A 14,500-nucleotide genomic window follows, 5' to 3' on the forward strand; every position below is an offset into this window, starting at 1 on the left:
CACACTCACATGGACATAATTTATGCATATGTATGAAATTTATACTATTGTACAAGGCTATTACACTAATTGTACAAAGAAAATATACTAATTGTATAAGGGGTGTACAAGACTGTACATTTTGAACAACTTTTTTTTCCTTGTCATCTAAAGGTTATACACTCTCCTACCACAACTTCTTTCATTTCGTGTACTTTATTTAACTTGCATATGACAATTCAAATACTTACCCCAATAATGATGTTTGATGAAAAATTTTGTTTTTACGTTTTATATAATTTTCTAAATCAAATCATTGGAAACATGATTCACACATCGTATGTGAACACATAATGTATACATGTTGATGAAATTTGTATCATTGTACAAGGTAAATATTCTAACTGGATAAGACAAATGTTTTAACTGTACAAAACAAATATTCTAATTATACAAGGGATGTACAAGGCTATCCTTTATGAAGGATTTCAATCGATTTTGGACAACCTTTTTTTTTTTTGTCTTATCATCTAAGGGTTGCACACTCTCAAGACACACATTCTTCTATCATACACTCATCTTATGCACTTTATTTAACTCGCACATAACAATTTGAATACTTATCCCATTAATGATGTTTGAGGGAAAATTTTCTTTTTCCATTTTCCAGTATTTTTTGAATCAAATTGATGAAAACATGGTTAACCTATCTGTGGGCACACATTGAGTAGGGGGTATATGAAATTTGGGTCACTATATAAAGTATTTACAGTAAGTGTATATGAAAAATATATTAATAATATAATAGTATACAATACTATCATTTGTGAAAGATTTTAAGTGATTTTGAAAAACATGTTTGTTTATTTTCCTTAATCGATGATAAATGACATTTCTCACGTACATTGGTTAAGCATACATTCATCTTATGTGTTTTGTCTAATTTGTATATGGTCATTTGAATAGGTACCTCACTTATTATGATTGTAAAATAAAATTATACAACAATTTTTTTATCTTTTTTTTAAACCAAACCAATGCAAACATGGTTATCAACCTATTGTCATATATTCATGAGACAATATATGGAATTTGAGTTATTGTAAAAGGGTATTACACTAGTTCTACAAGACAAATTTACTAACTGTACAAAGGTGTACAAGACTACTTTTTGTTAAGGATTTCAAGTGATTTTAAAAAACTTTCCTATTTTTTTTTCCACTCAAGCATTTTTCCCTACTCAAATTCTCTCACTCAAGAATTGTTTCGAATTTTATTTCTAAATTTCATCATCAAAATTTCGTAATTGCATATTTTAATTTCATAGTTTTAACAATGTTATTTCTTTCCACTATTTTTTTTTTGTGAAATTTTACCCAAATGAATTTATATTTAAAATTATAATCATATTTATCAAATTTTTTACTAAGATTATCTTTAATTTTTTAAATATATTTATACTCATTTATTTTAAAAAATGAAAATCTAATTTATTTTTTATTGTAAACATGTTCTATTACCTTTCAAGTAAAAAATTAAATAAGTTTGAAAGTCAATAAAAAAAATTAAATACCACTTTCAATAATTTTTAGATAAAATATTATATAACATATTTTATTTTAAATTTAATTTCTAAAGTTCACTAAAAAACTGTATTGACAATTTTATTGTTGTGAGTCAAAATACTTTGCATTAGTTTATTTAGATAAGAAAAATTATTAATATAATATTAGAACTTCATATCTTAGTTATTTTTTCAATAAATTTATCTTTTTAAAATAAAAACATTAAAAATTAAAAAGCTAAAAGGATGTATATATATAATAAGAGTGAAGTGATAGTCAATTTTTAAAATTTTAAAATATGGTTAATATGGAAAATATAAATAAAAGGGTAATGTAAATTTAAAATAAAAAATGAAAATTAAACTAAAAGATAAATATAAAAAGATAAAAAATATTTGGATGAAAAATTCCAAAATTTTTATCCTTGCTTATAATAAGAGTAAAATAATTCAATATCTTTAAGAATGAAAAAAAAAACATTATTGTTTTTTATTTGACGTAAAATAAAAATATAGATAGGAAGAAAAAGAAAAAAGAAAAAAAAACAAAAAGTTAGAAATGGGAAAAGGAAAAAAAAAAATTGAAATTCACACTCACTATGTGTCTATATAAAGGTAAAGAGTATTTTAGGGATTAGTGAAAGATAATATCTTTCAACTTAATTTTTACACTTTATTTGGGTATCGAGCTTAAATGTACATAATATAGGGATATTTGGTCAATTTTGACACCCATCTCACCACAAAACATAATTCTTTCTTGATTTTTTATTTATTTTTAATTTATTTGGCATTTATCTTCTATTTGATTGGCTAGAAAATTTTTGATAGTGAGGCTTCATAAATGAGTCTTAAGTAGCTAAGTTATGTGTCTAGTCCTTTTTTTTATCACAGGTAGATGGGGTAGATACTTCTAAAGTCTTAAATGATTATGTTATTAAACTAATCACTTTTTCCAACAAATAAGTTGGATATTTTCAACCATGTTATAATTATCACATTAAATCAATGAATTCTAATTTTTGTAACTTATAATTTTATTGTTAACAAGTTTACTTTAGTTATATTGATTAATATCAATATTATATTATTTTTAATTGAGGACGATTGTTTTTCAATTTTTTGTTGAAAGTAATTTACTTTTAGATTTTATATTGTTTTTTTTCATAATTTATTATAAATTTTTTGTTGAATATAAAAGGCCAAAATATTTAACTTTTTTTAAATGGAAAAAGTAACATATTACTTTTTTTTTTTCATGTTTAATAAAAATAAAACATTAAAAAAAGCAAATAACTTTATACTTATCATTATGAAATATAAAAGTTCTATTTAAAATTAAGTAAAAAAACAAACACTAAATATTTTGATTTTTTCTATTTAGTAAAAAAAACAAATATCACCTTCATATTTTTCACCAAAAACAATATTTTGACAAAGAATTTCTTTTATATATATATATATTAAATTAAGAGCTTCTTGAAAAAAGTTTGGACTTTCAAAAGTGGGGGATTGGAATTTAAACTTACAAAGACATTGAAGAACTATCATTGAAGAAACTCTTGGATGAATGGAAATACCTCCAAACTTGGAAGAAGTCAAAGAGAATGAATATAGATTGCTACTAAAATATTATTAAGTCATTGGTTGAACTCTCTTTTTCTTGAAATTAATTAAATTTTTTGTATTGCACTTGCATTAAGCTTACATCCTGTTCACATGTCGCCTCTTAAGTGTACAACTAGTTTGGATTAGCTAGACTCCACAGTTTAGAATCTTGTTCTTTTGGATTGATTTTCCACATACTTCAGTTTCGGTTTAAGGAGTTGAGAATGGTATTCTGCATATAATTGAAGAATTGTAAACATTTACATATGTCTAACGCATATCAAACAATTATATTTTAAAAATACTTTTTGTTAAATATAAGAATAATTAAGATATTTTAAAATTACGTTTAAGAAAAGGCATTCAAAATGTACATAAATCACTTTAAACAATGTGATTTTATATTCGAAAGTTCCATAAGAGCATTTCTAAAATTATATTGTGGTATTTGTTTTTTTACTTAATTTTAAATTAAATTTTAATGTTTAATAGTGTTAAGTATTATACTATTTGTTTTTTTAATATTTTATTTTTATTAAGTATTAAAAAATAAAGAAAAAACAATATATTATTTTTTTCATTTGGAAAAAATCAAATATTTTTCTTTTTTTATTCTCTAAAAAATTTATAATAAGTCATTAAAAAAAATAGAAAAATAAACAATTTAAAGTCTAAAAACAAATTACTTTCAGTAAAAGGTTAAAAACATAAACACTCTCGCTACCTTTAAATACTAGTAACAAGAGTACTACAAGTTAAAATCAGTTTTACAAAAATCACTGTGAAACCAAACCTTAAAATCTATTTAGTAGTGATTCTAGAAACGTTTTTAACCTAAAAATTATTTTTTTAAAGAAAAATTAAGCATTCAACAAATTTTAGAAAACACTTTTAAAATTTTGATTTTTTTTTTTTATTATTATTAACTCCGGAAACCTCATGGTGGTAAGTTCAATGCATCATTAGTGACAAGATTCAAACCTAAGACCATGTGTCACTTGTGGGATTACACTTCCCAATGTTGGTCCTGACTAACTAGATTGCCTAGGTGATTATCCTAAAAAGCATTTGTAAATAAAACATTTCCACTAAAAATATTGTCAAACGCACTCTTAGGATAATGATTTTATAAAATATTTCTAACTTTTTTAACACTTAAATGATAAATTTTTTCAAGTATTAGTGTCAATCGAGGTCTTAATTTAATATGATATCAATTTTTTATGAATTTTTAAAGTTTCTTACACAGATGAGATAACTTTAAAAGAGAAATTTTAGGCTTGTTTGATCATATTTTCAAAAATAGTAAAATTAGTTGTTAATTATTTTTATGAATAAAATTCTAATTGAGAATCCAAATATAAAAAACAATTTCCCAAGTTAATTCTCCATGAAAGTACGATATATTATATAACTTAAAAATTTTAAAAGTGTTTTTCATATTTTCAATTATTTCTTAGAACATGCTATAAAAAAAAACTAAAAACACTCTAAATTTGTTCTAAAAATATACTATTTCAGAACATTTAAAAAAAAAAAAAAAATTGCTTTCTATTCCGAGCTTAATGTCTTCTAAGTCAAAACTTATCCCAAAGAATCAAAAACTATATCTTTCCTTTTTCATACTTTGGAGTTTGAAATCATGTGTTTGACCTTCTATTTTAGGTTAGGTTAGGTTATGATCTTAAGTTTCAAGATGTGATAATTATGATAATTGGGTTACTGTTGCTTGTTAATTTTGGGTTGTTTAATTAATGAGTTTATTTGTGTGTGTGTGTGTGTTTTTTTTTTTTTTTTAAATGAAGTTTAGAGTTATTTGATCTTATATTAATTTCATTTCCCAATGGTTTTTGTGAACGTTTACGTATACGTAACTTTTAACTTTGAATGCATGTGCTTTTCCAACTTGAAAATGATTGAAAATAAATTATTGGTGCCCTATTGTCACAAATTCATTGAACAATCAATGAATATAACATCCATCTTAGCCAATCACTTGGCACCACATGTCATTAAAAGTTTTAGTGAATTTTTCAAATGCTAAAACTAAAAGTATATTTAAATACTAAATATAATTTTTAAATCCGTTTGGATAGAACTCTTAACCATTAATTTCATATTTTCCAATATGATTTATTTGTGTTTTGGAGGAGTAGAAAAATAGATATTTTTCCTCAAAGGGTGACCTAGGCATTTTTTATTTAATTGCAAATTTTAAAATGTCATAATTATTTTATTTTTAACAAAAATACTTTTGGCATTTGTGATGTATGATATTCACTAATTAATTAATGATTGAATATGTGTTGGAAAATTTCACAAAATATCATCATCAAATTTAGCATCTTATTAGCAATGGTCTAGGATTAAAATTTTAGATTTTTTCCGCGAAATATTGTCAATATATCAAATATTGATGGTGCCCAACACAATAGCGGGCATCGTTTATCAATCGGTGAGAATTTTGATAAAATATCAATAATATCGGTGACTGTGAAAATGAGGGTGGTTGCTAGGAGATGGTGGTGACAGGCGCGTGGAGCAGTGGAAGAAGCTCGGGGAAATATTGGAGATTTTTTTTAAAGTTTTTTTTTAAATATTGATACTTTTTTTTTTATTTTTTAATTATTCATTTTATTTTTAACTAATTTTTATATTTATCTCATTAAAGCTATTTCAAAAAATTACTATCATTTCATTCTTAATTTTTTTATTTATCCGTTTAATTTTATTTAATTTTAAATGTTTTTATTTTAAAATATTAAAAATATAGTTTTACTCAAAAATTGCTACAATAAAAAGAAATTAATGAAGTCCTAATATTTTATAAATTAAAATTAATTTAATAAGACAAATTATTAATAATTTAATTATTTCAATAACTTAATGTTAATAGAAAAATTGTCACCATATATTTGTAATAAATTTTTAGAAATCAAATTTCAAATAAAATATTTTATATAAGTCAATTTAATTTTTTATTTAAAATAATAAAATATGTTTTAAAAAAAGTATGTTTTAATTTTAAAAATAAATGAATATAAATATATTAAAAGGAATTTTAGCCAAATTTTTCATAAAAATTTGATAAATATTATATTTAATCGTACTTATAACAATTATACTTACAAAATAACTTTTATATATATATATATATATTCATACTTATTTTATCATTTTTTCAAACATTCACGCGAATTTTGAATAATTTTCACCTTGTCAATATTTTTGTCAGAAGATCCACCAATATTTATTCAATATTTACAATATATCTGTATTTACTGATATTTTAAACCTTGATAATGATTTTATTTTTTAAAATTTTTGCCAAAAAAATTAATTCACCAAAAAACAATTATGAGAATCTCGTATTCTTGATCCAACATTTCACATTTTTATTGAAAATCACCTTTTAAAGTATCCTATTTTCAATTTGAAAACAAGTTATTTTTCATAATAAATTTTAAATGTTTTATTATTTTTTATAAATATTTTTAAGCGACAATTTAAAATATGAAGAATAATTTATAAACTTTTACATTGCACGAAAAATAAATTGAGAAAATCTCAAATAAGATTTTGTTTTTTTTTTTTTTAAATAAGAATTATTATTTTGAAATTATATTTAAAAAAGTTTTCAACTTGGCTCCTAATAGTCCATTTGATATTGATTCTAAAAAGTGTTTTTAACTTAAAAAATATTTTTACCGAAAAAAAAAAAAGGTGTTTGACAAAATTTAGAAAATATTTTAAAAATCACAATAATATTGGAAAATCATATGTAACATTTTCTGAAGAAACATTTGATAGGTGATTCTTTCAAAAACACTTTCATTAAAAACATTATAAAAAAACACTCTATACCATAAGCTCTTATTCCACCAAACAAACCCACATATGAGTCTTAAAAGACTTGTTTTCTCAACAACTTTTGCCACTAAATTAGTGTATAAAGGAGTCAAAAAGTAGCTTGGGCCTTGGGTTGTTAAGGACTTGATCTCCAAGTCCATGCAATTAAAGTTGAGTCCTTCACTTTAATGTGAACCATTTTTTTTTTATATGTCATCTTTGCTTTATTTTAGGTGACTTCTAAAGTATAATTGAGAAAAAAGTTTAATCCTTAAAAAATAATTGGGCATTTTCCCAATACTATAGGACTTGTGATTTGAGACTTGATGTTGAAATATTAAGGAGTTTATTATGTGGGTGTTGACCCCTTTAGGATGCAGATGTTTTTTTTTCTCATTTTTTGGGACCACCCGGGATGAGCTAGAGGGGATTTTTTATTTGAAGTGGGGGACAACTTCCATAAAGTTGTATGCATGAGACGCGTGGCAAAGATGTGACCACCTTGCCATGGCAGTGGTTGCAACAGTGGAGTAGAGGAGTAGTTGGAGATGGGGATGGTTGGAATGAAAGAGCATGAAATGATGATCTGAGAGGGGAGCCGATAGAGATTGGTATGAAAAGAAAGAGCACAAGAGGTTGAGAAGAGGGGAGTGAGTTGTTTGAAAAGAGGGGGACGTCCGGAAACAGAGAAAAGGCACAACTGAACAGAAAGGAGGAGAGTTTAAGGAGATGAGGCAAGAAGGAGCTTCACTGGAAGAGCTCAGGTATGGCCGATATGGGTACCTTTGCTTTGAGATTTCTTTATTTTCCTTCCTTGCCATTACTAATCTTGAGCATCATTTGTTGTGGATTGGATCTTGTTGAATCTAAGCTCGCTTCACACTTGCTCTGTTCTAGTTTCTTTGATTTCTCCTATAAATGAGTGAGATATTGGTTTGTTTTCTCGGAATTTAATATTTGTTTAATCGCACAAGTGTTCACCGTTTGTTCCACCTATTTGTATCCATTCAATACAACATGAAAGAGAGTTTAGTTTAATTTTAGAGCATTCTCTGTTTCTTAGAATCAGTCCAAAGCTTCCATCAAAATCCCAGATTCATGCTTGCCCATGAACCCCACGTGCATGTGATCGTCATGCATGGGCGTGACCAATCTCTTCCTAGTTGACTGCTAAGTCTCTTCATGCCCACCATTTCTCCCACCAATGACTGTCGTCGCTCCCCCTCTCGTCACCATACAGGTGCTTCAACCAGAAATGGCCATAGACGGTGGCAACGCCGTCTCTCTCCCGGATGTCGTAAAAGCCTCAATTTTTTCATTTTTTTTTTCTCATTCCACTAAATGGCAAACAACAATCCAAAACTGTAAAGAGTGAAACTGCCATGCAATCCACCCTTGCAACAGCTATGACACATGTAGCCAACAAAACCAAAGCACTCCAAGTTGTTCCTTCCAGGTTGGTGCTATGTCTTCAAAGAAGTGTTGTGCAGGTGCGGTGCACCAAGGAGGATGGCCAAAGCGATCAACCACTGCCTGTCACCACCAACTCCTAGCAGCCACCCTTACTCTCACAGTCACCTCAACTAATCCCTTCTCCTCCTCCTCCTCCCTTGCCCAAGGTGAGCACCAAATTTGGGGATGTATTCTGGTTTAATGGGCCGACACTGGAGAGGATCAACGACAGGCTTGCCATGGTAGGCTTTGTTACGGCAATGAGTGCGAAAATATGGAGGGTGTGAGAGAAGTTTGAAACAAATGGAAGGGCTTAACATGTATGGTGGTGAGAATGGCGGGTGGGTGATGAGGTGGCGGGAACATTTAGATGGTATGTGGTGTTTGTTTTTCATCTTGTAAAAAATGGGAATTAGTGGTTAAGAGGAAATTTGGAATTCTGCAATTCCAATAGTGCCAGATCAGCCACAGGTGCAACAACAGCAGCCAATCTACCATCAATCCAATCGGCCATACCTAGTTTGCTTGTACCCCGGGCCCCACTCGTGCATGGCCACCTTTGCCGTGTAATCCCAAACATGCCCATATTTCTTTTTTATCCTTTATGCTCACACATTTTCACAAATTATTTTTCTTAAATAATCTTCAAAATTCCGGACTTTCAAATAATCTTATTTTCACTTCAATTTTCAAAACTCCAATTTCTTTAAATTTTAATTTTCCAATTCTTAAATTTAATTTCCAAAACTCCAATTTCAAACAATTTTCGAAACTCCAATTTCTTTCAAATTTAATTTTCAAAACTTCAATTCTTAAATTTAACTTTCAAAACTCCAATTCTCAAATAATTTTCAAAATTCCAATTTATTTCAAATTTAATTTCCAAAATTCAAATTCTTAAATTTAATTTTCAAAAATCCAATTTTCAAATAACTTTTGAGATTTAAATTTTCAAATAAATTTCAAAATTCTAGTTTTCTTTTAAATAGTTTTAATTCTACTCCATTTTTTCAAATATTTTTTAATTCTACCACTTTTCATCCTTCATTAGGGTTTTAAATCACTAAAAATCTCGTTTTCAAATCAACTTGCTACCTTTCCTTTCAGGTAAACATTTTTTTCAAATTTTCTTTGATTTAATTTGTTTTTTCCTTGATTTTTAATAAGCGTGAATGAATTTTCGTAGCTCCAGAAACAATGAAATTTATGATATTAATTCATGCAAAAATCAATTAGGCTTTGGTGGGGGCCCTACATATAGATTTCTCTTCTGATTGTCAATTGTTATGCTTAATGAATATTGCTTGATCTTTGTCTTACTCTTTGATATATATGTGATGATTTAATACTTGAGCTAACCTTGTTTCATGATAGCGCTTTATTACTTGCTGTCAAGGTACGCTCTCACTTTCATTTTGTTTATTTATTCATTATTATGACTTGCTTTTGATCTATGATCATTTTGGTATTAATTGGTCTCCTAATTAATTGTCATGTTTTTTTCACCTTATTTAGAAGAGACCCAATTTTAAGGGCTTAGAGGGGTGCTACGGTCTTTTACCGTACTTTCCTGATAAGTAACCTGACCCCGAACCCGACTTTAGTTTTTCATAGATCGTCTTTTCCAAATAAGGAGTCACACTTAAGGTTTTATTTTTTATTTTTTATCTTAAAAATAAAATAAAAATAAGTGGCGACTCCAAGTCTTTTCTTAAAAATCATATTTTTACCAAAAAAATAAAAAAGTGAGTTTCGCCATCGAGTGGGAACACATCGAGCGAAATACGGGGTCCACAGTGGGTGTTTGGTAACTTAACTTAATAACTTAACGGTGACTTAATAACTTAATTTAAGTCATTAACTAAATTAAGTATATTTGGTAAAATAATTTAATGGTATAACTTAAAATTAAAAATAATTTTAAGTAATAAGTAAAAATAATTAATTTATTTTTAACTTCATATTTTCATTGTACCTTTTTATCCTCATTTACCTTAATTACATCCACGATCTCTTTTATTATTTCACAACCTCCGGTGTTTCTCAACTTCTTTTATCTTGGTAATAATTTGTGATGATAAATATGTCAATTTGATGGTTTATAATAAATTTTAAGTTAATTTTATTAAACAACTTTATTACTTAAAGTAAAAATTAAGTAATAAGTTTTAAATCAACAATTGAAGTATAATTTAACTTAAAGTAAACTTAAATCATTAAGTAAATAGTATTAAGTTTGACCAAATATCCCCTATATGTAAAATTTATTTTTCTATTGAGATGCCACATGCATGGACTTTTATTTTGAAAATTATAATTTTTTTTTCTAAATATCAAAGGGAAAATTAAGAAAATCATTTGTGCATTTTTACAAACATGTGAATATTATTAGATATAAGTTTTATATAATATTATAATATGCAAGAAAATTCAAGTACCTAAATATAAAATTTTCATCTATTATTTGACATTTGAGAATGATTTAAAATTGATAATACTTAAAAAGAGGTTTAGACACAAAATAGAGAGATGAATCAAAGTATAGATGTTGTTTTTATAATCTTTACAAAAATTAAAGAAAAGCAAAAACATCTCAAACAATTTAAGAAGGTAATATTTTTGTTGAAATACTTGCAACAATCTAAAACAATTAAAAATAAATGTATATGTCAATTCTATTTTGAAAAATAATATATGCTATGTTTAGTTCATAGAAAGTACTAAGAAGAAAAAAAATGTAAGAAAAATGATTTTCTTATATTTGGATTCACTATGAAAATTATGAAAGAAAATCAAATATAATTAAAATTAATTAGTAATTTATGAATTTTAAAATTATTTCAGCTTTGTATGATGAAGGAAAATAAGTTAAATGAATTTGAAGAAGCATATAAATTAATTTATGAATTTTGAATCTATTTTTTATTTTCTTTTATCTTTTTTTTCACTTTTTTTCTTTATTTCTTTCCCTGACATTTTCCATAAACTAAACATGGCCATAAACTTTATCTTAATGGTCTTTAAAGTAGTTAAAAGCTATTTTTAAGATTAATAAGATCTTCTTTTTATACTCTAATAATTTTAATATATATATATATATTATGTTTCCTTCATATAAAATTGAACGTCTTCTTGCCTTTGACTTTTCTTTCTAATTAAATTAAAAAAAAAATCTCAAATGTTACCTTAAAATTTATTTGATTGAAAAATTAGTAAGATTCAATGTGGCTTTTAAGACTTTAAGTTGAAAGACGGGTTCACTAATTGTGAGGGGGTGGGCCACATGATGAAGTCAAATAATAATGGTGGTGATGGGTTTTTCATACCCCACCACATTCATCCTCAAGCCAATCAAATTATGGTGAACCCATGTAAATGCATGCCCAAGGGAGAGGTACCCCTCTTCGTATTCATGATTCATTTATTCATAGTGCGACTTTCCAAAATCTAGAGTACCATCACATGGTTGAGCCCATTGTAGTCATCATCAAACAAAATAAATGAATCTTCTTCCCCAAGGAGCTTCACCCTCACTCCCTTGCTTGGTCCACCTTAAATTTAAGTCAAAATTTATTTATTTCTTTTTAATAATTCTTTAAGAAATTTCAACTTTTTTATTTTTTTGTTTTAATTGAAAGATGAAGTTAAAGGCAAAGTTACAATTTTTCTGGACAACATTGATATTATAAAGTTTTTATTAGATGTGAAAACACTTCTTACATAAGTTAAAATACAGTTTTTATAATGAACAATATTTTTTGACTTTCATATTAGATTTTTTTTAAGTCATAAATATTTCGAACAAAATTGGTCAATCAAGTATAAAAACTCTTAGAGTCTAAAAAGAGTTTTGAACTTTCAAAAGCCGATCCAAATAGGATTTTAGTATCAAAATCAAGACTATGAGGATAACTTGAATGTGTTAGACTCCTTAACTCATATCTAACTGATCATTCGAGTTGATGTAGGTAAAAGTTGAATGAGTTAGGGTCAGACTTGACATGAATTAGGTTTGATGTGGATTACATATTTTGATTGGGTAGTTTGGTGTAGGTTAAGCTTCTTACTTGACCAAGTTACATCCCTAATAAAATGTAAATTATGATCTAAATTAGTCTCTTAATGCTTGCATGAGAGATCATAAAAGTCTTTTATTATGCTTTAAAACTAATTTTGGTATTTAACTTGATTCTTTTATTTAAGGACATGATAAAATTTGCCTTAAATATACTTACATATTCTCTCTCTTTTAGATTATGTATTAGTTGCTATAGATTTTTAGTTGTGTATAAATATTCGTTGAATGACAATTTGTTTTGCACTTTTGCAGGTGAAAATAATTGATATATTAAAAAGGTTTAAAAATATTAAAATTAAACTTTCCCTCCATCTTGAAAATGTAACATGATGTTAGTATAAATAAAATAAATAAATAATAAAATAAAACAATGTAATACGTATCATCTTAAATAACTTGAGTTATTTTAAACAAAATTATAAAAAGGGTTATTTGATTAAATGTACCTTTAAAAATCCAATTTTGAAAATTTAACCTATAATTCATTTTTAACCTCACTTTGATAAAAAATAAAATAAAAATGTCCTTACTCTTTCACCGTAAAAATAACTATTTTTTTTTAAATCTATATGTAAATACTTGAAATGATAAAAACCATTTATATAAAAAATGAGTTATGATCTAAATAAAAATATGGGAAAGATTAAAAACCAAATTCGATGATTATTTAATCTATTTTAACTAATTAATTTATTAAAAAAAATTCTTCAATAAAAAATAATTTTAATTTTAAAATCAACTCATCAAACTTTTCATTTGAAAAGATGAGTTCAATGTAAACAAGTGATTTGTTATTTTGGAAAGTAATATTTTTATATTTATTTTTCAAATAATTCTTTTTAAATAATATATATTTAAATGAGTTATTTGGATAAATACTCATCAAATTACAAAAATGATTCTTTTATTAATTTTGTTAAAATTTGTCTACATTTGGACAAGTTTACCCTTCTGTTCTATTTCCATCCAAAAGCATGTTATTTTCTTTCTCATTTCTTTTTATCAGACTCTAATCCCTACCCATTTGTACCTCTTGCTTTCTCAAAAGATCCAACATAACTTCGTTTTTAGCTTACTCTCTCGACACCAAAACTTTGTTTATTTTTCAACTACCATTGAACTCATTTTCATTACTTATTATCTCACTCGGTTTCTTTCATAATTAATGATGATTCATGATGTCCTAGTAATTCATTTCTCTTGTAAATCATGTTCTTATCATTATCACAACTATTAAAATATAAAATATGAGATTAAAAGAAACGTTGAAAGAAATAGATGACATGTCACTCTTCTTTTTGTTCTTATTCAATATATTGTCAATTCATAAACTTGATATAAATCAAGAAAAAGTTTTTATAATGATTAAATTCATTTATAAATAACTTAACTAGTCTTTTTGAATTGTACTATAGGTAAGATTCATTTTAAAATAACTCAATTAAGGTTAAGTTTCATTTCATATACAAAGAATTTGATTAAGGTTATGTTTTTACTTAAATTTTATTTATAAAATTGTGAGGTATTAATGTTAAAGGCATGATTCTTCGATCAGTTAATTGTAATTTAAAATATTCGTTAAAGAACCTAATAAAAATCAACATATTTCAAAATTTTTCCAACCATGCCAACTAAAATATATAGATTTAACCACTAGCAACTTTTTATTTAACCTCATCTTCAACATTATTGAAATTCATATGAAACCGTAACAAACTCTAATCAATAATAAGGAGAGAAAATGGAAGATGAGAAGATTCTTAAAGACGAAAGAAGTATGAGAGAACTTAGCTCTATATGGGTAAGACTTCTAATCTTCAATCGATTGATCTTTACTCTAAGATTTGAACTTAGGAGGAAAATGTGTAAGAAATGAGAAATAAATGGTGTAAAAAGGAGGTAAAGAAACCTGATGAAAATAGAAAAAATGAGAGAGAAATGGTGTTTTTAAAGGGATTAGAAAAGGGTAA

This window comes from Vitis vinifera, chromosome 11 (genome assembly GCF_030704535.1).
Source record: "Vitis vinifera cultivar Pinot Noir 40024 chromosome 11, ASM3070453v1".
Lineage (NCBI taxonomy): Eukaryota > Viridiplantae > Streptophyta > Magnoliopsida > Vitales > Vitaceae > Vitis > Vitis vinifera.